The 23462-nt window shown below is 40.1% G+C and overlaps 1 pseudogene; it reads left to right on the top strand.

The window, feature by feature from the left end:
- The first annotated feature begins 1834 nt into the window (after window positions 1–1834).
- The window catches only part of LOC127456147 (sodium- and chloride-dependent GABA transporter 2-like), a 45109-nt pseudogene continuing 23481 nt past the window's right edge, over window positions 1835–23462 (top strand).

The raw sequence follows: 23462 nt of genomic DNA, 5'->3' as shown, positions 1-23462 counted from the left end.
CATGGGATTGTGAGTTCATCATATAAGCAAAGAAGGTTCTAAAAACCTTGCCCTTCCACTTTTCCAGCAAGGGAAGTGGTTAGAATAAGTGATGGACAGAATGTAAGAAGGCTTGTGTGGACTATTCTTTGTTTGACGTCAGAAAACATGGCCGTATCGTTGCATCAAAACAGTGCGCTCCAACGGTAACAGCTTTAAACTTTTATTTAGTGATTGTTTGAATGTTTGTAACATATAAAAATAAAGATATTGGGATGTTGAAAAGACAATTTGAGCAGCTGGTTCATTGCGACAACCACTTCAGTCCCTCTTTTACTGGTAAACAGTAGCCCAAATGCAGATCACACCGATTTGATAGTATGCCTCTGAGCCAAGCCAAGTGTAATCACGTATGGATAGCCCTAATATGAAGCAGTGAAGGCAAGAGTTGTCTCAATGTTTGTCTATGGGAAAGCTTACCTGCTTTAAGGGTTAAGGACTAACCTGCAAAGTTTAACAAAATAGGGAACCCTTTTATAACATTCTTGAAGGAATCTGATCTAGATTTATTTTCTGTATAACTTGTTCAACATTCTCCTCATAGTTGATGCATTAAAAGAATAATAGTAATACTAACAAAAAAAGAGAGCAGGCTTTATTTATTTTTTTGCTTACCAGTGCAAAGTGGTAATTTTTTACAAAATCATGCAGGAAAAAGGTGGGGTGTTCTGCTGGGCCCCCTGTCTGTCCAGGGGCCGGTTGCATAAACATAGCAATTAACATAGAATCAGAATCTTAATCAACTTTATTGCCAGGTATGCTTACACATACAAGGAATTTGTCTTGGTGACAGGAGCTTCCAGTGCACAACAATACAATACAGCAACAAGACAGAGATAATAATACAAAATAATAATAAAAAAAAAAAAAATAGATATAAAATTAAATAAAATAAAACATTTAAATAGAAAATAAAGTATATAAAGAATACACAATAAGACTAATATATATATATATATATATATATATATATATATACACACACACACACACACACACACAGGGTTGGGGATTAACGGAATACAAGTAACAGGATTACGTATTTAAAAAACAAAATATAAGTAACTGTATTCCACTACAGTTACAATTTAAATAATTGGTAATTAGAATACAGTTACATTCAAATAGTATTTTGATTACTGAAGAATTTTTTTCATTTAATATTTAGTCCTTTCAGATGGAAAACATTTATACATATAAATGATGCGATCCAAAGTGCATTTGAACAGCGGTGAAACACTTTCTTATGATGTGTTACATTCATATAAGCAGACAGAGAAGTAAGTTTGAAGTAAGTTTGGAGTAAGAGAAAGAGAAATAAACCTTGTGTAAATTGTCAGCTTTACGCTAAGCTAAAATGCTATTTCTAGCCATTGTACATGCACATGTTACCAGGCACGATCATATTTTTTTATCAAGAAAATTCACATTGGATCATAATTAATTTTTTTCTAGTAAGACCTTTGATATTAGGGCAAAAATCATATTCTTGATAATAACTTTTGTATTGTTTTCCTGTAAAACTATCTAAAAATCCTTAAAACCAGATCCATTTGATTGATCTTGTTTTAGAAACAACACTGCATAAGATATTTAGGTTTTTCAGAGAATGTATTTTTAACATGTGTATTTTGTCTTACTGTACTGGCAGAGTTTTTATAGTCAAAACAAGTGAAAAAATCTACCAGTGCTGAAGAAGTAATCCAAAGTATTTAGAATACGTTACTGACCTTGAGTAATCTAACGGAATATGTTACAAATTACATTTTACAGCATGTATTCATGACTGACCAAGATGGATCAAGCGGCTGTCAGAATTATCCTGCTCAAGCAAGGGAACCGTCCAGTTGAGGATCACATCCGTGAGTTTTTAGAACTGGTTAACGTGGTGCACTATGATGACCGTACTCTGGTGAGTTTCTTCAGGGCCGGTCTAAATAGTGCACTACAGGCACGGATGCCTCCGGTGGATCCTCAATGGACATTGTACAACTACGTGGAGCTGGCTCTGTAACTTTGTGACTCCCATTTCACTGTGGGTAAGGCAGATGAGGACATTGGATCACCTTCCACAGTAAATGCCCCTCAACCTTCCACGGCTCCTTCGTCCGAGCCTTCCACGGCTTCTTCGTCCAAGCCCGCCATGGTCCACGAGCCAGTGGCCACGCCCGCCACGGCCCACAAGCCAGCGCCCACGCCCGCCACGGGCAATTAACCAACGTCCGCACCTGCCACGGCCCACAAGCCAGCACCCACGCCCGCCACGGGCAATTAACCAACGTCCGCACCTGCCACGGCCCACGAGCCAGCGCCCACGCCCGCCATGGCCCACGAGCCAGCACCCGCCACGGCCCGCAAGCCAGCACCTGCCACGGCCAACAAGCCAATGTCCGTGCCCGCCACGGTCAATAAGCCTGTTCTTGAAGCCTCGGCCGTCCCAGAGCCAAAGCCTGTAGCCTCGACCGTCCCAGTGCCAGCATCCTTGGCCATGGAGGCCATTCCCGCAACAGCACTCCCAGCTGTCCAGAAGAGGAGGAGGAGGAGGAGGAGGAGGAGAAGGAAAAGGACTCCTGCTCCCCAGTCGATGCTAGCACTCATGACCATGGAGGCCATTCCCCAGTCACTGCCTGTGCTCTCGGCCACGGAGGTCAGTTCCCAATCACTGCCAGCTCTCGTTGAGCCTCCCACGTCTCCGCCTCCCATGGCTCCGCCCCTCGATCCTCCCACGACTCCGCCTCCCATGGCTCCGCCCCTCAAGCCTCCCACGGCTCCACCTTCCACGGCTCTGCCCTTCGAGCCTCTCCTGGCTCCGCCCTCAGAGTCTTCCACGTCTCCGCCCTCAGAGTCTTCTAAGGCTCCGCCCGCTCCCCCAGAGGCTCCTCCTCCAGCGGCTCCACCCGCTCCCCCAGAGACGACTCCTCCAGCGGCTCCGCCCGCTCCTCCAGAGACTCCTCCTCCAGCGGTTCCGCCCGCTCCTCCAGAGAATCCTCCTCCAGCAGTTCAGTCCGCCCTCCCCACCCCTCCTCCAGCAGCTCCGCCGCCTGACCCAGTCCCTGCCCTGTGGCCGCCTCCCAGGCCTCCTGGCCCAGTCCCTGACCTGTGGCTGCCTCTCAGACCATCTGACCCAGTCCCTACCCTGAGATCATCTCCTTGGTCTCCTGGCCATCCACCTGATCTGCCTTGGTCTCCTGGCCTTCCACCTGATCTGCTCTGGTCTCCTTAGTCTCCTGGCCATCCGCCTGATCTGCTCTGTTCTCCTTGGTCTCCTGGCCATCCGCCTGATCTGCTCTGGTCTCCTTGGTCTCCTGGCCATCCGCCTGATCTGCTCTTGTCTCCTTGGTCTCCTGGCTGTCCGCCTGATCTGCTCTGGTCTCCTTGGTCTCCTGGCCATCCACCTGATCTGCTCTGGTCTCCTTGGTCTCATGGCCATCTGCCTGATCTGCTCTGGTCTCCTTGGTCTCCTGGCCGTCCGTCTGCTCTACCTCAGCCATCTGAACCTCTAGCTCCAGCTTGGTCCTCCTAGCCTGCAGCATCGCCCTGGTTCTTCATCCCTCTGGCTTTGCCTTGGTCTCCAGCTTCCCTGACTTCAACTTGGACTCCTTGCTACTTTGCCTACTAAACAGTGGCACCAGTGTGGTGACTGGTTTTGCTGTGTTCTCAGTCCTGGGCTTCATGGCCCATATGCAGGGTTGGGAAGTAACAGAATACATGTAACTGGATTAGATATTTAGGTTTTTCAGAGAATGTATTTTTAGCATGTGTATTTTGTCTTACTGTACTGGCAGAGTTTTTATAGTCAAAACATGTGAAAAAAATCTACCAGTGCTAAAGAAGTAATCTAAAGTATTTAGAATACGTTACTGACCTTGAGTAATCTAATGGAATATGTTACAAATTACATTTTACAGCATGTATTCAGTAATCTGTAGTGGAATACATTTCAAAAGTAACCCTCCCAGTCCTGCCCATAAGCAGGGCATCTCCATTGCAGAGGTAGCAGAATCAGGTACCACTTTTCAATGTTCAGTGAATTAAGACATTCTTAAATTACCAAAGTATTGCAAACAAGCAATGTCATAAAGTGATGATTACAAATACTGCATAATCAACATCAGATATCTCATTTTTAGGCCCAGGCCTAGCGTTCGTCATTTATCCACAGGCAGTAGCTACGATGCCTCTCTCTCAGCTGTGGGCTGCATGTTTCTTCATCATGATCATTTTGCTGGGCCTAGATACACAGGTGAGCTTGAACTCACACATAGCAGTGGTCACTTATACCCTTACGGACCGCACTGCCGGTAGTTATGCAACTGGTGCCCCATAATGTAAAATATACTGCAAGTAAATTATACTCAAGTGTATTAGGTCAAAATGATGTGGCAAAGAAAAAAGTTTGAAAGTAACTTAGAATAGTTCTTTAACTCACAAATACAAGCTTTATATCTGTCTGAGGGATGCATGTTAAGTCTTCCTACAGGCCTTTAATACCTTTACTTAGGCTGAATACTAAATTAATTTTACTGATATTGGAGAATAATTTATTTATCTAAAGAAATGTTTTTCCGTTTTAACGCATACTGTTTTGTGCTGCATTCCTCATAGTTTATCACGATGGAGGTTATCATGACGTCAGTGACAGGCCTGTTCCCCATGGTCCTGCGCAAAGCTGGATGTTGAGAAATTTTCCTCCTGCTCTTCTGTCCCATCTGCTTCTCTGTCCAAATTGTAATGGTCACAGAGGTCAGAGTAGAAAGATTGTAAGTGATTGTGTTGTGTGAGAGTGAAAAAAATAACAAAAGGGGTTCAAAAGTTTACACTGAAAATCTTGGATTCAAAATCAAAATTTAATCTTGGAAATAAAGATCAAGTTTAGGACAGTTATTTTTCATGGAGAAGGAAAAATTTCTGCTAACCATTCCATAAAAAAATAACTTACTTCACCTTTAAATGTTAAAAGGGCTTTTAAGTTTATGTGACATTTTGTCTTCACTATGTAATGTTATACTGTAACCTGCAGGGGGGATGTATGTATTCCAGTTGTTTGACTACTATGCCTGCAATGGTGCCTGTCTTCTTACTCTATGTTTGAGTCTCTGGCCATGGGTTGGATTTTTGGTGAGTACCAAACAAGCTACAGAAAGTGACCTTAACAGAGACTCATCATATACAAATTTCTCCAAATATTATAAAAAAGACCTGGGAAAGCTAAATAAGTTCTGACATACACGCAGGGGCTGAGAGAATGTTTGAAATCATTGAAGACATGACAAGATCAAAACCAAACTACATATTCATGTTTTGCTGGAAATATCTGTCTCATGTCCCTGGTAAGTAAATCTGTTTGAGCTTTACAGATGCTATGTTTTTGTAATATGTCAATCATAGCCTTACCATTTTTGTATTAAATTGAGGGCCAGCTGACAATGGCTGTGGCACCATCTAGTGTCCATGCTGCAGTACAAGCTGTCCTTATTGGGATTTTAATCAGGCAATCAGTTACTTAAAATTAGGACTCAGAAAGGGCTAAGGACCCGTAGTGATAACAGGCTTGTTCCTTAACTTCTCACCTTGAAAATAGATGAGAGTAGGTGGCTGCAGTCAGGGGAGGAGTAAAATAAGAGCTGTCAAGTCAGACAGTTTTCACTTCTCCTAGTGGATCAGATACTTTCGAGATCAAAGGCAGATATTGCAGGATTCACGTTTATGCGCTGTTGCTTCTTCTTCTGTTTTATTGGTGGATCACAACTTAACAGTGCATCACCGCCATTTGCTGTTATGCACTGTTTTTGATAAAGTGGATATCATTTAAATTCTGTTTCTTTAAAATGACAATAAATATGATGAAAAAGACACTGTACATGTTATTTAATTTCTCCCATAAGACGTGTCTTTCCATCCATATTTAGTTGAATAAAGACACGTATTTTAGATATTTCAGAAATATGATAACAATCACATATCCCATCCAGAGTGTTGCGAATATTCATACATAATTTATACACATTAAAACATGATATTAGAAATAAAAAATCTAACATTTTAGAAGAGAACAAAAGCATCACAGTTGTTTAAGCCAATGAGCATTAGTCAGTAAGTAATTTCCCATCATGCCATCAGTCAGCGCTGTCGGGGGAGAGCAACCAGAGATCTTCAATACTTCTGGAGAAAGTGCTCCTGACTATGCCACCTGGCACATCCGCCTCGCCGTCCCAAGAGTTTTTTGGCATATGCTGCATGACATCAGAGCAAGTTGGACTACACTTGGACACATTTCTAACTGGCATGCACCTCGCGGTGATCGGTGCTGCACAGATTTTGCTCATCTCGAATGAGCCTGATGTACTATAGCTGCTCATGTGCCTTGAGTATAGAAGTACCTTTCTGATTCAGTTCATAATCTAAAGCCATCTGAAGATATTCTTCACAACTATTGTTCTTTAAATATCATGTGTGCGTGCAGCAAATAAATCACACACATATGCATCTATACATATGGCAAGTTTGTAAAGAATAAAGGGACTGTTCAATTTCTACAAAGAGTGGTCTGAGAGACTTGATGTCAAAATTTGGACATAATTTGTTCTAATCGGACATTCCCCGGTGGTTGCTACCAGAATTTAATCAGCACCAAAGTGCTTTTACATAGTAGTTTAAAAGATACAGTTTTCTTAATGGTCCTTCGAGCCGGATCCTGCAACTTCTAAAGCACTAAAAATGTCCACACAGAGAGAGGAGTCTTGTGATGCAACTGTTTTTCCCCATCATAGAACACATCCACTGCTATCTCAAAAATTACGAGGTTGATTATGTGTCAGAGCAAAGACCTGCACAAGTATAACATGACCACTCCGACATGGGAGAAGCATTAATTGGAGCAACAGGAGGTACATCACCACCTCATAACACTATTGATGGCATTGACTACTTTCCTGCTTTAAAAGGAACCCATACCCCTCTCCTAAAGTTCTTCAGACATATTTGAAAGAGAATAAGCAGCTTAGAAGTGACATCAGAGAACTCTCTGAAATGCAATCCCCATCACCCCTGTCCCCGACTCATTGGGTTCATTCGCCAAGAAGGCCAACAAGTAACACTGAGGATGAAACCTCAGCCTCATCAGGTCGAAGTCCACTGTCATCAGGTAACAGAGTAATGTCTACAAGAGATCAAAGAGATCCACATTATCTTGCCAGAAATAAGCCTGTGAAACACTGTGTGGACACGTTACATGCAGAAAGCCAGAGTGACAGGAATGATGAGATCATCAAAGAGATTCAAAGGATGAACGTACACTCTAAGCCTGCTAGGTCACCATTCCCATCATCAGACCTATCAACTTCCAGTAATGAGTCATCAATTTGCCATAAGGGTGAGCATGCTAATACTTATCATCTTTCCCCAAGGCAGGACTCTAGACATTATCAAAGCCCTGAATTCAGACATCGCAACCCATTTGTGCCTTATCGCTCTTTGTCTCCACCCAGTCAAGAGATGTTTTACTGTAGTCCAACTCCCGCCATCCCTGATTTTGTGAAAAGAGGATCCACGTGAATTTGCAAGGTTGAAAGTTGCTCTTGACAATCTTCTGCCCATAGATGCCACAGAAAGTTTTACGTTTCAAATACTGATGGACCACTTTCAGCTGGAGGAGTCATTACTCATTGCTCACTCCTACAGTAATAGCAAGTACCCATATAGTTCACAATGCAAGCTCTCACTGCAAGCCCCATCAACTCGCATTTCAGCACACTGCTGGACTGATGGATAGACCAAACATAAGAAGTGGTTACACAAGTGCATTTAGGCTTTTCGCACTGAGAGTACTAGCCTTGGTTGGACTGCTAGACCAGTTAGGAACTCATGGACATACAGAATTGACTTGTGGGTCTCACGTCTCCCTACTCCTAGCCAAATTACCCCACAACCTCAGGGCAAACTTTAAAGAGGTATGTGAATCCTCTCAAAACACCAATACCTACCCTACTTGAACTAGCAGAGTGGCTGGAGTACAAAGTGAGGGTACAAGAGGATGGTACTCAGTTCAGCACTGATCCAAGTAGAGAAAGGCAAGGTCCCCGCAATGAACAAAAAAAGAGGACCTTAAGTCTTTCATAAGTCTACTGCCATCTTTCACAGGAGTGAACAAATGCAAGCCTTCAGACCTGAACTGCCTCCCCACAATGCTGTTTCTGAAGTGAAACCACAGGAAAATCCAAAGAAATTCTGCCCATTCTGTAACACAATCAGTGTTCAAACTTCCAGTTACTGTCTAGATAGCCAATTGAAACCTGGATTAAATCTAATCAGAGATGCTGGAAATGTGGGCGTGTTTACCAGGCAGGCCAGTGTACTCTCAGGGCTAAATGCAAAAAGTGTTAAAAGAGACACTTGGAGGTCCTGCATGAAGTTAATGCAGGAAAGAATGCCTATCTAACCAGTGCATCTAGCGAGATCAGCCATTCTACAAGCACCCCAGTTGAAACCCATACTTTGATCAACCAGCAGGCAGTAGGAAAGTGTTGTTAAAAATTAGCAGAGTCATCTTACATAATGGTGACCTTTCACTGGACACTTAAGCACTGTTAGATGACGGGTCAGAACGCACCATACTTCTCCATGAGGCAGCTCAGCATCTCATCCTTTATGGTAGTGCTGAATACTTGCCTTGTACAAATAGGAAATATTTCACCTTATGTCATACTTAATTTATGCAGTCTGGCAACCATGTATGCGAGTGTTCAGAAAAAAACCTTAAAGTGCTCAATAGTGCAATTTTATGCTCAAAGAAAAGTGTGATGCAGCCACTCCATTCATTATTCATTCATTCATGATGTTGCATGTGCAGTTTAGTGGCAAGTCTGCGAGCAAACCTTTTCAGTGATGAACTTTTGTAAAATCCCAATAGATATTTGCATCATTCGCACATGAAGGGGACACGCAAGCAAATCCAAATGAGAGAGGAAAATGTTTGTTCTTTGTGTTATTTGTAAAATGCTGAAGTCACTCACACCTGTATGTGAATGTTACTCTGGCAGTAATCATTTATCAGTGTCATGCAGCCTGTTTTATTCAGTTGTGTGCTGAATGGGATGCCAAATAAACCATTGACAAGACTCGCATCATGACCCATGAGCGTGTAAACAGGTTGATAATGTTCTGAGAATAAAACAAATGTGTCCACTTTGTGGCCAACATTAAAATAAGCCTTTAGAACCTATAATTTCCTAATATTTTATTTTACTATTAATCCAGACTCCTGATGTAGAGTGTTAAATTGAATACTAAATTACCACTGCAATTAAGTATGTTAAAATAAACAATTAATAATTATACTCAGTCTTAATTCAGTTTTACTTACATGTGATTGAAATGTAGCAGCAAAACTTCAAGCAATTACAGAATGGTCCCAGCAGTCTGTATACACTTCAGAAAATTGTGCATCAATCATTAAGTGCATGAGTGCACTACTACTTCTGGGATTAAAAGATACAACTATGCAGAAATTTGTATCTTCTCTCTTTCATGTTCTACTTAACAGCTGATGTGGCCCCTGTACCAAAACAATTGCACACCTCTGCTCAATTGAATATGGATGACTAATACTGTAAATTGGCAAGCAGATTTCCTTGAATCCCAGCAAACACACAAAAATCCCTGCAGTCTGTGAACACACAATTGCTGCATCAAAACGTATAAATGTGTATGATTGTGCAAATCAGTATGTCCTAATCTGCACACACAGCATTTTGCTCTCATTTTCAGCGACAGATCATGTGAAAAAAACAAAGCAATAAATGTTTTGTACATAAAACAACGTAAATAACAGTTTTTTTAGTAGCATTTAAACGTGATTTAATATATTTAAAAAATTTGTAATTATGATACATCTCCACTTTATACAGAGCACCCCCACTATTTTCAGAAGCACCCTCAGTGATTTTGATCTGGAACCCGGCCTGTCTATTGGGATTCATAATACCCTTCAACACCCGAGCTATGATCTTGGTTCAAAAGCTTTGGGACAAAAAAAGAGAGAGGGATGATCCTGATCTACCTTCTGACCTCCGGCAAGCATGGCTAACATGGGAAGATGAGCTCACACAGCTACCGAGTATCACACTGCCTAGGTGCTACACTACAAATCTAGATCCATTAGTTAGCTCAAGGAGTGTTAATGTCTTTAGTGATGACTCAGAGCGTGCCTATGGCTCTGTCTCCTTTCTTCACACTGAAGATGTTAAAGGCCAGATTGAAGTGTCATTCTTGGCAGCTAGATCGAGAGTAGCTCCTAAAAGGCAACAGACAATGCCAAGACTCAAACTTTATGCAGTTCTAACTGGAGTTCAACTGGCCGTCATTTTCAAAAGAGAGCTTAAACTGGAAATTAGCAACTTCACATATTGGACTGATTCCACAACAGTTCTGAACTGGCTTCAATCAGACTCATGCCACTTTAAAGTATTTGTAGGGACAAAAGTTACAGAGATCCAGGAACTCAGTGAACTCAAAATACAACCCATCTGATGATAACACCCATGGTATGTCATTGTCCCAGCTTGCAGAATGTAACCACTGGAGTAAAGGCCCAGCATTTCTCTGGAAAACTCAATCATCTTGGCCTAAATTACCCAAAGCAGAGCCAGTTGATAATACAGAGGAACAGCATAAGCCAACATCTTGCCACCTCCTAACAACTCCTAATGAACTGCTTCTAGTTGATGCCACTCAGTTCAACACTTTCCAAGAACTTGTGGAAGCAACCACCCAATCTTTCCACAGGGCGGCTGGCACTACTGACATTCCCTCTGCTGACATGTTCAGGAAAGCTGAACTAAAAGTTCTAAAACAATCTCAAATTGAAAGCTTCCCTGATGTGTATGTTCAGATTCAAGCAGGACGTCCAGTCCCCACAAGCAGTCGACTTGTGACATTAGCCCCTGAGTTTGATTCTGACACTCAACTTATTAGGGTAGGAGGATGACTTCAAAAATGCAGTCAACTGAGCCCTGAAATTCTCCATCCGAGTGTCCTAGACCCAGCTCATCCAGTTTGCTAAGCTGCTGATTAAACAGTACAATACACACCTACACAACCGTGGTACAGACTGTAGAAATCAGAAGATGCTACTGGATTCTAAGAGGGTGTCAAGCCATTTGTGCAATTCAAGATCACTGCACTGAGTGTAGTAAATGGCGTGGTAAACCAGATGTCCCAAAAATGGAAGACTTACCTCCTTCCACTTTAAGACTTTTCTAACCTGCCTTCTAATCCACATGCATGGATTGTTTCAGCCCATTTACAATCAAAATAGGCAGGAGGAATGAGAAAAGCTGGGGCATTATTTACAATTGTTTGACCACAAAAGCAGTTTACATCGACCTTCTGTCTTGAGCCGAGTCAGACTCTTTCCTCATGTCTCTCCAATTCATTGCTCAAAGAGAAAAAACACATTAGTTGCTGTCTAACCAAGGAACCAACTTCAAGGGTGGAGACACTGAGCTTCAAGAAGATTTCAAAAACTTCATCCCCACTTGCGAGAAGAACTGGCCAAGCAGCAGATTGAATTCCATTACAGTCCACCCAGTGTTCCTCACTTTGGTGGATCTTGGGAAAGAGAGATCCGTTCTGTTAAGATGGCTCCATATGCCACCACTGGTGCCAAAACAGTCACAGAAGAAATGCTCAGGACAGTCTTAATTGAAATGGAAGGAATTCTAAACTCAAAGCCATTGAGATATGTATCGTCAGACATAGATGATCCAGACCCAATAACCCCTAACTCTCTTCTCATGGGGCGACTGGATTCCACCTTGCCACAAGTAGTTTATCCTGAATCTGAACTACTTAGCCGTAAAAGATGGTGGCACAGCCAAGTACTGGCAAATCAGTTTTGGAATCATTTCCTACGTAACTACTTGCCTGGACTTCAGTCTCGACAAAAATGGCAACAAGACAAGGAAAACCTAGCAGTTGGGACAGTGGTAATGATTGTTGATCCACAGTCTCGAAAAGCACTCTGGCCTGTTGGAACAGTTAAAGCTGTTTAAGGTGGAGTTGACAATAAAGTCAGAACAGCAGAAATTCAAGTTAAGGACAGAACCTACATCAGGCCTGTCGTTTGACTTATCCAGCTCCCAGCACTTCCAGCATAATAACTGCACTGTGCTGGCCCAGAAAATAAAAATCTGCAATGCACATTTGTGGAAAGCTGTATTAAATTGAGGGCCAGCTGAAAATGACTGGGGCCCCATCTAGTGTTCATGTTGCAGCACAAGCTCTCCTTATTGGGATTTTAATCAGGCAATCAGTTACTCACCTACATATAGGACCCAGACAGTGCTGATGATGTAATTCAGTTGCACATATGCCTTGTATATAGAAGTACCTTTCTAATTCAGTTCATAATCTAAAGCCATTTGAAGATATTCTTCACAACTATTGTAATTTAAATATCATGTGTGCATGCAGCAAATAAATCACACATATGCATCTATACATGTGGCAAGTTTGTAAAGAATAAAGGGACTGTTCAGTTTCTACAGAGAATGGTCTGTGATTGGTGTGTGCCTGTATTCCTTCTCATAATTTGTTCTAACTGGACATTCTCTGGTGGTTGCTACCTGACAGTAATCAGCACCAAAGTGCTCTTAAATAGTAGTTTAAAAGTTAACATTTTCAACTATCTGATTTAGTAAAACTAAAGTACTGCATTATTTTCAGTTTACACATTTTTTTAAATAGCAGATACTGATCAAACACTATATCAACTATTGGTCTGTGTAATGCTTTACAATTTATTTTTCAGACCATACCAATCCAAATGCAAAAATAGATAAACATGCTGCGCCCGAAACAACGTAATGTCACAGTATGAACTGTATTTGATTAAGGATGCACTTATCTGCTGGCAAAACAGTACATTCTTTTAGGTGTGCACTCGAGTAGTACGAATAGATTTCAGACATGCTTCATCCAGGGACGTTGGCATCGTCTCGTGACCCGAATATATGACGTAATAACAACAACCGCAAAAAATATCTGCTTTGGTTTTATTAAACAAGCACCATTCAAGCACAAGGAAAAATTATCTTGGTAAATATAGCCCTTACAGTTCAGAAGAGTCGTCTGCCTCTCGGTTCACCGTCGTTCCTTTAAATCCAGCATTTTGAACATGACGTCACCTCAGCTCGCGAGGGATTATGAGATCATTAAGTGTCCAGTCGATTCGCACTTCAATATCACACCAGATAGTTGAAATAGTAGGTCATCCAGGTATTTCTCGCTTACTGCTTCATAAATAATGTGGACTCGGACATACTACTCCATTAGCATACTGTTTTGGCATACTATATAGTAGAGAAGTATGGATATTTGGACGCAGCGATGGTTTGAAACTTAAATTTTTCCGGTTACTTCAAGAATGCATAATTGATCTTTTCTCTTATTTTCTTCAGTTGAACTTTTTCTAAATTGTGACTAGAATTTTTTTATTTTTTATTATTGACTCATCACCAATTTTCTATTTTTCCATTTTTTGTGTCTTGCAATTTGCTCTGTGGGCAGTATCATTAGCACAGGTGTGTGGGTTAGGGACCTGGGCCATTTTAAGATTTTTATCTTGCCACTAGGAGTTCTCCAAAGAGTTCCTAGCTAGGAGTTTTTGTTTAAACCCTATTCACAAAACTGCTAAAAGCAAGTTTTAGTAAGGAAATCTTAAGATAAGAGTAAGGTGGAGTTGACCTTGTTGCTATGGATGATGTCACGTTTTATTAGCACACTCTTTTAAATCGGCCACAGTGATTGGCATAGAGGGAACCGCTATTTTTAAGAAAGACAACAATATACATATATATATATATATATATATATATATATATATATATATATATATATATATATACACACATATATATATATATATACATATATATATATATATATATATATATATATATATATATATACACACATATACATATATATATACACACATATACATATATATATATATATATATATATATATGTATATGTGTGTATATATATATATATATATATATATATATATATATATGTATATGTATGTATATATATGTATATGTGTGTATATATATATATATATATATATATATATATATATATATATATATATATATATATATATATATATATATATATATATATATATATATATATATATATATATACACACATATATATATATACACACACATATATATATATATATATATATACACACTATATATATATATACTGATCAGCCACAACATTAATTCCACCTGCATATATTGTGTAGGTCCCCCTTGTGCCACCAAAACAGCGCCAACCTGCATCTCTATTCTTCTCACCACAGTTGTACAGAGCGGTTATGAGTTACCATAGACTTTGTCAGTTCGAACCAGTCTGGCCATTCTTTGTTGACAAAGTCTATGGTAACTCAAATAACCGCTCTGTACAATTTATATATATATATATACACACACTACCGGTAAAAACTTTTGAAACACTTGACTAAAATGTTCTCATTATCTTAAAAATCGTTTGATCTGAAGGCGTATGCTTAAATGTTTTAAATTAGTTTTGTAGACAAAAATATAATTGTGCCACCATATTAATTCATTACAAAACTCAAATTTAATAAAAAAAAAATAAAAAAATAAAAAAAAAAAGTTTTTGAAATTGATGACATGGACCAAATAATAAAGAAAAGCAGCCAATAAGTGCCCAGCATATAGATGGGAACTCCTTCGATACTGTTTAAAAAGCATCCCAGGGTGATACCTCAAGAAGTTGGTTGAGAAAATGTCAAGCGTACATGTCTGCAAATTCTAGGCAAAGGGTGACTACTTTGGATGCCATGCAAGGAGCAGACGTGTGAGCGACGAGCTCTGCGCACTTTGCTGAATTTTCGATTATTTTCATATTATAATCTGGTGAAATTTGATACACCCAGTTACACATTTGCCCTTTGTTGCAAAACATGGCAAAGAAGTCAAAATCCTCGGGCTCTGGAGACATTAAAAGACACTTACGTGTTCAGGATGAAAGCCCCGACAGGCCTACAGACCGGGGACTCGATTTGGATGGCGCGGCGGGAGAAGAAATCCAGCGTCAGTTGTCCAACATTTCGGTGACGTTGACGAAGATTCTTGCTGACTTGGAGGATCTCGCTGTAATACGTTGATTGATTACGGCGATGGAAACAAAATTCTCCGAGTTAGGTACAAGAGTGTCAGATGTTGAGAAACGAATCGATTTTTTGGAATCTTCAGAAAGGGAATTAACCGCTAATCCACCCGCGACCAAAGTTGATCTGGAACGTATTCTTGAAAAGCTTGAAGATCTTTAGAACAGAAACCGCAGGAATAACATTCAAATTGTTGGAATTCCTGAGCATGAGGAGGGCAGAGGTATGGTGAAATTCCTAGACAAGTTTTTCCCGAGTCTGCTCGACATAACAGGCCACAAGCTGGAAATCGAGCGAGCTCACAGAGTGCCGGCTCGGAGATCTGCTGAGGGAGAAAGGCCCCGATCGATTCTGGCCAGATTCCTGAGATCATCCGATAAAGATCTTGTGTTGCGCCAGGCGAGGAGCAAAGGGAAGCTTTCTTGGAAGAACCATAATATTTTCTCGTTCCCGGACTTTGCGAGTTCGACAAGAGAGAAACGCGATCGGTTCAAGGAATGCAAGAAACTCTTACATCAGAAAAAGATCTCGTTTGCTCTGATGTTTCCTGCCAAACTGAGAATAGAAACAAAAGTCGGTCGCAAAGTATTTACATGTCCAAATCTGGCAATATATTTTATAGAATCAATGACTGAATAAACCATTGGATGTTTCTCATGTGAGTGGGCCTGACTTGCTGTACTTACTCTTGAGGAAGCTGGGTGACATTTTAGGTTTTTTGCATTGGCTCCGCCATGCGGCTGGAGTTTGTTTTGTGAATAACACTTTTCCTTAAAGAAACTTTTGCATTGATGAAAGATTATTTTGCATTGAAGTTCCCGGACAGATTGAGAGTGGACACTACGGATGACCGCAAAATATCTACATACTCACACAAAGGATGTCTTTTATAAAGCTGATGGATTATGTAAGTCATGGTATATACTTTTATGCAGCCTCCGATTGAATTGACTCGATCATCCGGTTTTGTTTCTTTTTGTATTGGTTCTGCCTAGCGGCTGGAGCTTGTTCTATTGAATAACACTCCTTTGGAACAGCTGTGGATTAATCTGTTCGTTCTTCGTACTTATTCCTCCTGCTGGCTGTAGTTTGTTTTGTTGAGTTTTTTTTTTTACGAGACATTAGAATGAATATGTCATCCGCTGAACTCATAACAGCCAGCTCACTGAATATTCATTTGTCTGTCTGAGGAATCTGAGTGGTTTTATATGAGCTGAAATTTGTTTTGTGGAAGATCACACCTTTGAGACAGTTCTGTGAATGAATCTACACATTCTTTGTGTTCATTCTTCCTATTGACTGGGTTTATTTTACAAAGTATTTTCTGTTATGTAATTTAAAATTGAGCAATCCAATGGCAAAGTTGTCATGGGGGCTCGTGGGCGTTCATGGACCTTTTGAGTTTAGAGGGATTGTCGCTGGTTGGCGCTGTCGTGCGCAGGGTCAATGCGCACGTTTTTCTTTTTTCTGTTTGTTTTGTTCGGGGGGGGGAATGTTCGGGGGTTGATTGTTTCACTAATGGGGAATGTGGTCTGTATAATTTTGTTTTTGACACACAATTTATTTTTTCTACTATATCAAAATGTCAAATGTTAATATGAGTGTACTATCTTTCTCCACATGGAATGTGAATGGGTTGGGGCACCCCATAAAAAGAAGGAAGGTTATTTCTTTTCTTAAACGTAAGAAATATGATATAGTGTTTCTTCAAGAAACACATCTCTCCCCACAGGAAGCTGAAAAATTTGGGAAGATATGGGGTGGACATGTTTTCTTTAGTGCTGGCTCAAGTAAGAGCAAGGGATTATATTGATTAATAAACATCTACAATTCAAATGCCTCAAACAGACTAAAGATAAATTAGGGAGAGTCATTATTGTGTTAGTTGAAATTCAAGGGCAAAGGTTGATTTTGGCTAATATTTACGCACCTAACGCTGATGATCAGGGCTTTTTTATAGATCTTGAAGGGATGTTGCAAGCCGCTGGCACCCCTCATGATATAATATTGGGAGGAGACTTTAATCTTTTGATGGACTCAGTCCTTGATCATAGTGAAGCAAAAGTGTGCAAGCCCCCTAGAGCAACACTGACGCTTCACAGGATGTGTAAAAATCTTGGTCTTACAGATATTTGGAGACTTTTGAACCCATCTGGTAGGGACTATACATTTTTTTCATCAGTCCATAAGATTTATTCTAGAATAGATTTTTTTTATATATCCAAATCCCTCACTTCATCTGTTGTTGATTGTTCAATTGGAAATATCTTAGTCTCAGATCACGCCCTGGTGAGTTTAGAGGTGATGCCACATATAGAGAAAAATAAATCATATAGTTGGTGCCTTAATGTGTCCCTTTTGCAAAATCCTGATTTACAACAAATGTTAAAGACTGAAATCAGTGTTATAAGGAGACCAACTGGTCCTCAGTATCCTCTGTGGGCGTGGCTTGGGAGGCACTTAAGGCGGTTCTTAGGGGGCGGATCATACAGTATGCCTCATTCATTTAAAAAATCCAAAGCACAAGAACTTGTGGAGTTGGAAGGAAATATTAAAAGTGCTGAGGCAGAGCTGAAGCGCCGTATGTCATTTGATGGCCTCAGAGAATTGACCCAATTGAAATATAGATATAATACTATTTTGTCACGGAAAGTGGAATTTTGGTTATTCAGGGCAAGACAGTCATACTTTGAGTCGGGTGACAAAGCAGGAAAACTTTTGGCTAGATATATGAAGCAGAGAGAGTCTTTTTCTATCATTCCCTCAGTGAAATCTGCTTGTGGTGAAATATTTACCTCGGCTATTGATATTAATAATGCCTTTAAAGAGTTCTGTCTTGATCTCTATGATTCCACATCTTCATCCACTGATGAAGATATTAGGAACTTTGTGGAACCATTACAACTCTCTAAACTGGCGAAAAAATTATCTTGATTCTGAGATAACAGGCTACAGGCCTACAGGCAAGGCTCCGGGGCCTGACGGCTTTTCCTCTGAGTTTTTCAAATCTTATGCTACAGAACTGGCTCCACTTTTGTTAGAAGTTTATACTGATTCATTAAAGAATGGAAAGCTTCCGCCAACCATGACACAAGCCCGGATCAGTCTGATTCTAAAAAAGGACAAAGATCCAAGTGAGTGTAAAAGTTACCGCCCAATTTCCCTGATCCAGTTAGATGTAAAAATTTTGTCCAAAATTCTGGCTAATCGATTAAGTAAAGTTATGACATCACTTATACATATAGATCAGGTGGGGTTATTCGAGGCTGTAGCTCTTCTGATAATATTAGACGTCTCATCAATATCATGTGGTCAGTAGCGAATGATCAATCTCCGGTTGCTGCCATCTCTCTTGACGCCGAAAAGGCGTTTGATATGGTAGAATGGGATTATCTTTTTAAGATTTTGGAAAGGTATGGGTTCGGGAATACATTTATTGGTTGGATTAAGTTACTTTATAGACACCCTGTAGCAGCAGTGCAAACAAATGGGTTAATTTCAGATTATTTTACTCTGGATAGGGGCACCCGGCAGGGTTGCCCTCTTTCCCCATTATTGTTCTGTCTTGCCCTGGAACCATTAGCAGCCACGATAAGAAAGGAGGATGATTTTCCAGGGGTGACGGCGGGAGGTGTGGTGCATAAGCTTCTGCTTTACGCAGATGATATTTTATTATTTGTCTCCGACCCTACTAGATCTATACCTTGCCTCCACAAAATTATTAACCTCTTTTCCAAATTCTCAGGATACAAAGTCAATTGGACTAAATCCGAAGCTTTGGCTTTGACAGCGTACTGTCCAGTAATGGCCTTCCAGCCGGGTGCCTTCCAGTGGCCCAAACAGGGAATTAAGTATTTGGGAATTTTATTCCCAGCAAATTTGTCTGATTTAGTCAGAGTTAATTTTGATCCCTTAATAAAAAGATTTTTGAATGATGTGGACAGATGGGCTTCATTAAATTTATCGATGATTGGGAAGGTTAATGTTATTAAAATGAATTGCATTCCAAAATTTAACTACCTGCTACAGTCTCTCCCTGTAGATGTCCCCCTCTCTTATTTCAAGCAATTTGATAGCATAGCGAAGTCCTTCATTTGGAATGGTAAATGTCCCAGGTTAAATTTCAGTAAGTTACATAGGCCGATTGACAAAGGTGGGCTAGGTCTACCTAAGATTTTGTTTTATTATTATGCATTCAGTCTTAGACATTTGGTTCATTGGTCGCTTCCACCTGAGAGAGCTCCTCCCTGGTTTTGTATTGAAAAGGAAGTTCTTGCCCCATCTCGCCACTGCAAAGCCTTTCAATTAAACTAGCCGGAGAGGTTAAGTCGCACCCCGTTATTTTGCATTTGCACTCGATATGGACAAAAGTGTCCAGAGTGTTTAATACTGATATATATTTAAACGTAGCCTCGAGCATATGGCTGAACCCTAAACTATGTATTAATAAGTCCCCTTTCTGTTGGTCAGATTGGATTGTGAGGGGGGGTTAATACACTTGGTGACCTGTATGAGGGTGGAGTATTGAGATCTTTTGAAAATTTGATTCAACATTTTGGGATTCCCAGATCTCAATTTTATAAGTATTTACAGCTGCGCCACCTGCTCTGCTCTGGGAGTAGCAGAGCAGGTGCAGGACTTTTTGGGTGTAGCATACACCCCCCTAGAGTGGCAGATACTTTGGAAGTGGTGATTGCTGCTTTTGGGAAGGGTCATGAGGCATCAGTGAATTACTCCCTGTTAATTCAGAGTCTGGGGGACGGAGCTTTAAATTCTTTCAAAAGATTATGGGAGAAAGATTTAAACTTGGTATTGGAGGAGGGAGTGTGGGCAAGGATTCTAAAAAACATGAAGTCTGCATGTAGAGATGCAAGGGTTCGCCTTATGCAATTTAAGATTTTACATAGATTTTATTGGACCCCCTCTAGATTGTATAGGCTTGGTCTTAAGGACACACCCATCTGCTGGCGATGCCATACTGAAGATGGAGACACCATCCATGTTTTTTGGGGGTGCCTTAAGATCCAAGAATTTTGGCTGAAGGTGCAAAGTTTTGTGTGTGATGTGTTGGGCACTCAGGTCTCGTTCTGCCCCAGACTCTGTATTTTGGGAGATAGGGAGGTCATGGATTTGGTAGATAAGTACATGAAGGACTGGGTTTTGACCAGTGTGATGATTGGTAGGCAGGTTATTTTGAGGAGTTGGAAGTCGGATGGAGCACCCTCGTTCCCGGAGTGGTGCGCAGAGATGGGGAGGGTGGCTGCCTTCGAGGAGGGGTCGAGCATTAGGATGGGGGTTAGGGAAACTTACAATAAGAAATGGGGCAATTATTTAGCATTTTTGAGGGAATCTCGAGGTGGGGCAGTGGAGGTAGTAATTTAGAGTTTTTATTTTATTTATTTATTTTTTTTTTTTTTTTTAATTATTATACTTGATTATTGTTTGCTATTTTATGTTGTTGTTTTAGTTTTCTGTGTGTGTGTCTATATTCTATTGACCACAGGGGTGTTCGTGGGGGGGTCAGGGTGGCTTGAGAGTTTGGTAGGGGGAGGGAATATAGTGGGGGTTTAATGTTTAAAGTTTTTGATTCATTATATAGATGTTGTTGTATTTTTTGTGTTAATTTATGAATCAATAAAAATGTTAATAACAAAAGGGTGACTACTTTGAAGATGCTAAAATATAACACAGTTTTGATTTATTTTGGATTTTGTTTAGTCAAAACATTATTCTCATTGTTCCATTTACGTTATTCCATAGTTTTGATGACTTTACTATTATTCTAAAATGTGAAGAAAAAAATTATAATAAAGAATAAATGTTCAAAACTTTTGACCGGTAGTGTGTGTATATATACACAGACAGATAGATAGATTTATAGATAGACATATTTCTATGGTACATAATCTGATGGTTATGAACATAATGACATTTTATCACTGTGCTAGGTGATTTCTGACAACAAGCACATATGTAATTGATTTACTGATTAATAATTAAATTGCTTTAAAGGCTTGAACCCCGTTAATTGCTGCTTGCAGCTCAGTGGCGGATTTAGGCATGGGCGACATGGGCAGTTGCCCATTTTCTACTGGTCAGGAGATAGAAAAATGGCTATTTTGGCTTATAACTCTTGAATGCATTCCTGCATGATAACCATCATGCCCATATACTACCTGAGCAGTTTCAGAACAGCGCCACATACTGAAAAAAATTCTAAGAAGTATCTCTTTTTAGTTATTTTTAAAATAAATGGGTTTTTAATGATTGAAAGTTTACTTTTTCTAACTCCTCATACACTGTTCATCGGACTCTAACCAAAAACATGTAACAAAGCTTCTTTTGCTGCTCATGGTGCCGATAATTGGCTTGACCCCGGTATCGCTTCTTGCAGCTATATTTATTCTTCTTCTTCTTACACTCTTGAGTCTATGGCAGCCCATAGAACCGCTAGCGAGAAAGTTATGAAATTTGGCACACAGATAGAGGACAGTCTGATGTGAAATTTGGCGTCTCTACCTTAAATCCTGTAGCGCTACCAGCTGCCCAAATTTGCACTCACGTTTCTATTAATAACTTTTGAACCGTGAGACCTAGAAACAAAATTATTTTTTTCCTCTGATTTCTTGGCTCAAGATTGCACCCTATGATGTCATTTTCTGTTATTAACATTTTTCCGCCATTTTGAATTTTCTGAAGAACCTACTTTTTCGAACTCGTCCTAGGCCGTTTGTCCGATTTGCACAAAATTGGCCTGCATCATCTAGAGGCACTCATGACAAAAAGTTATTCACAGAATTTTGATAAACCATACCGTTTTCGAATGGCGCTTCAATGAATTTGACGAAGAATGCGCAAAATTCAAATTGAGGCTGTGTCTCCACAACGCTTTGAGGGATTGGGACGAAACTTGGTATGTGTCATCACCATTAGGCCCTGAGGTTACCAGCAGCGTTTTGACACACTGCTCCCTACTGGTCAAGAGATAAGAAAAAAGCACATTTTCGCTTATAACTTCTGAACAGTTTGTCATAAAATCATCAAATTGGTCTCATTAGATTCAGTGGGTATATCGAGTCCAATGATATGAAAAACTCCTATGTCAGCCATTTTGGACGTCGGTCATTTTGAATTTTCTGAAAAACCTACTTTTTGGAACTCGTCCTAGGCCGTTTGTCCGATTTGCACGAATATTGGCCTGCATCATTTAGATGCAATCTCAAAAAAAATTTATATTCACAGAATTTTGATAAACCATACCGTTTTCGAATGGCGCTTCAACGAATTCGACGAAGGACACACATAATTGAACTTGAGGCCGTATCTCCACAACACTTTGAGGGATTGGGACGAAACTTAGTACATGTCATCACCATTAGGCCCTGAGGTTACCTGCAGTGTTTTTGCACACTGCCCCCTACTGGTCAGGAGATAGAAAAATGGCTATTTTGGCTTATAACTCTTGAATGCTTTCCTGCATGATAAGCATCATGCCCAGATACTACCCGAGCAGTTTCTGAACAGTGCCACATACTGTAAAAAATGTATAAGAACTAGCTATTTTTTTTATTTTTAAAATAAATGGGGTTTTTCATGATTGAAAGTTTACGTTTTCTAACTCCTCATACACTGTTGATCGGACTCTAACCAAAAACATGTCACAAAGCTTCTTTTACTGCTCATGGTGCCGATAATTGGCTTGACCCCGGTATCGCTTCTTGCAGTTATATTTATTATTATTATTATTCTGTATACGTTTCCTATGGCAGCCCATAGAACCGTTTGCAGGAAAGTTATGACATTTTGCACACAGGTAGAGGACAGTCTGAAGTGCTAGCAAATATTGAGATTTTATCTTAAAACCTTTAGCAACAGTTCAAAGTTTCATGTTTATGCTAATAACTTTTGAACCATAAGTCATAGAGACAAAATTTTCTTCTCCTGAACTCATGCTGAGTCAATTTCCACCCTACTAGATTTTCAGCCATTTTGAATTTTCTGAAAAACCTACTTTTTCGAATTCGTCCTAGGCCATACGTCCGATTTGCACGAACATTGATGTGCATCATCTGGAGACAGTACAAAAAGTTCTTAAAATTATTTTGATAAACCAACCCGTTTTTGAATGGCGCTTCAACAAATTCAACGAAGAATGCGCAAAATTGAATTTGAGGCTGTATGTCCACAACGCTTTGATGGAATGTGACGTAACT

Source organism: Myxocyprinus asiaticus, chromosome 18, assembly GCF_019703515.2.
Source record: "Myxocyprinus asiaticus isolate MX2 ecotype Aquarium Trade chromosome 18, UBuf_Myxa_2, whole genome shotgun sequence".
NCBI lineage: Eukaryota > Metazoa > Chordata > Actinopteri > Cypriniformes > Catostomidae > Myxocyprinus > Myxocyprinus asiaticus.
Note: the sequence above shows the minus strand (reverse complement) of the source record. Positions and strands in the feature narration are given on the sequence as shown.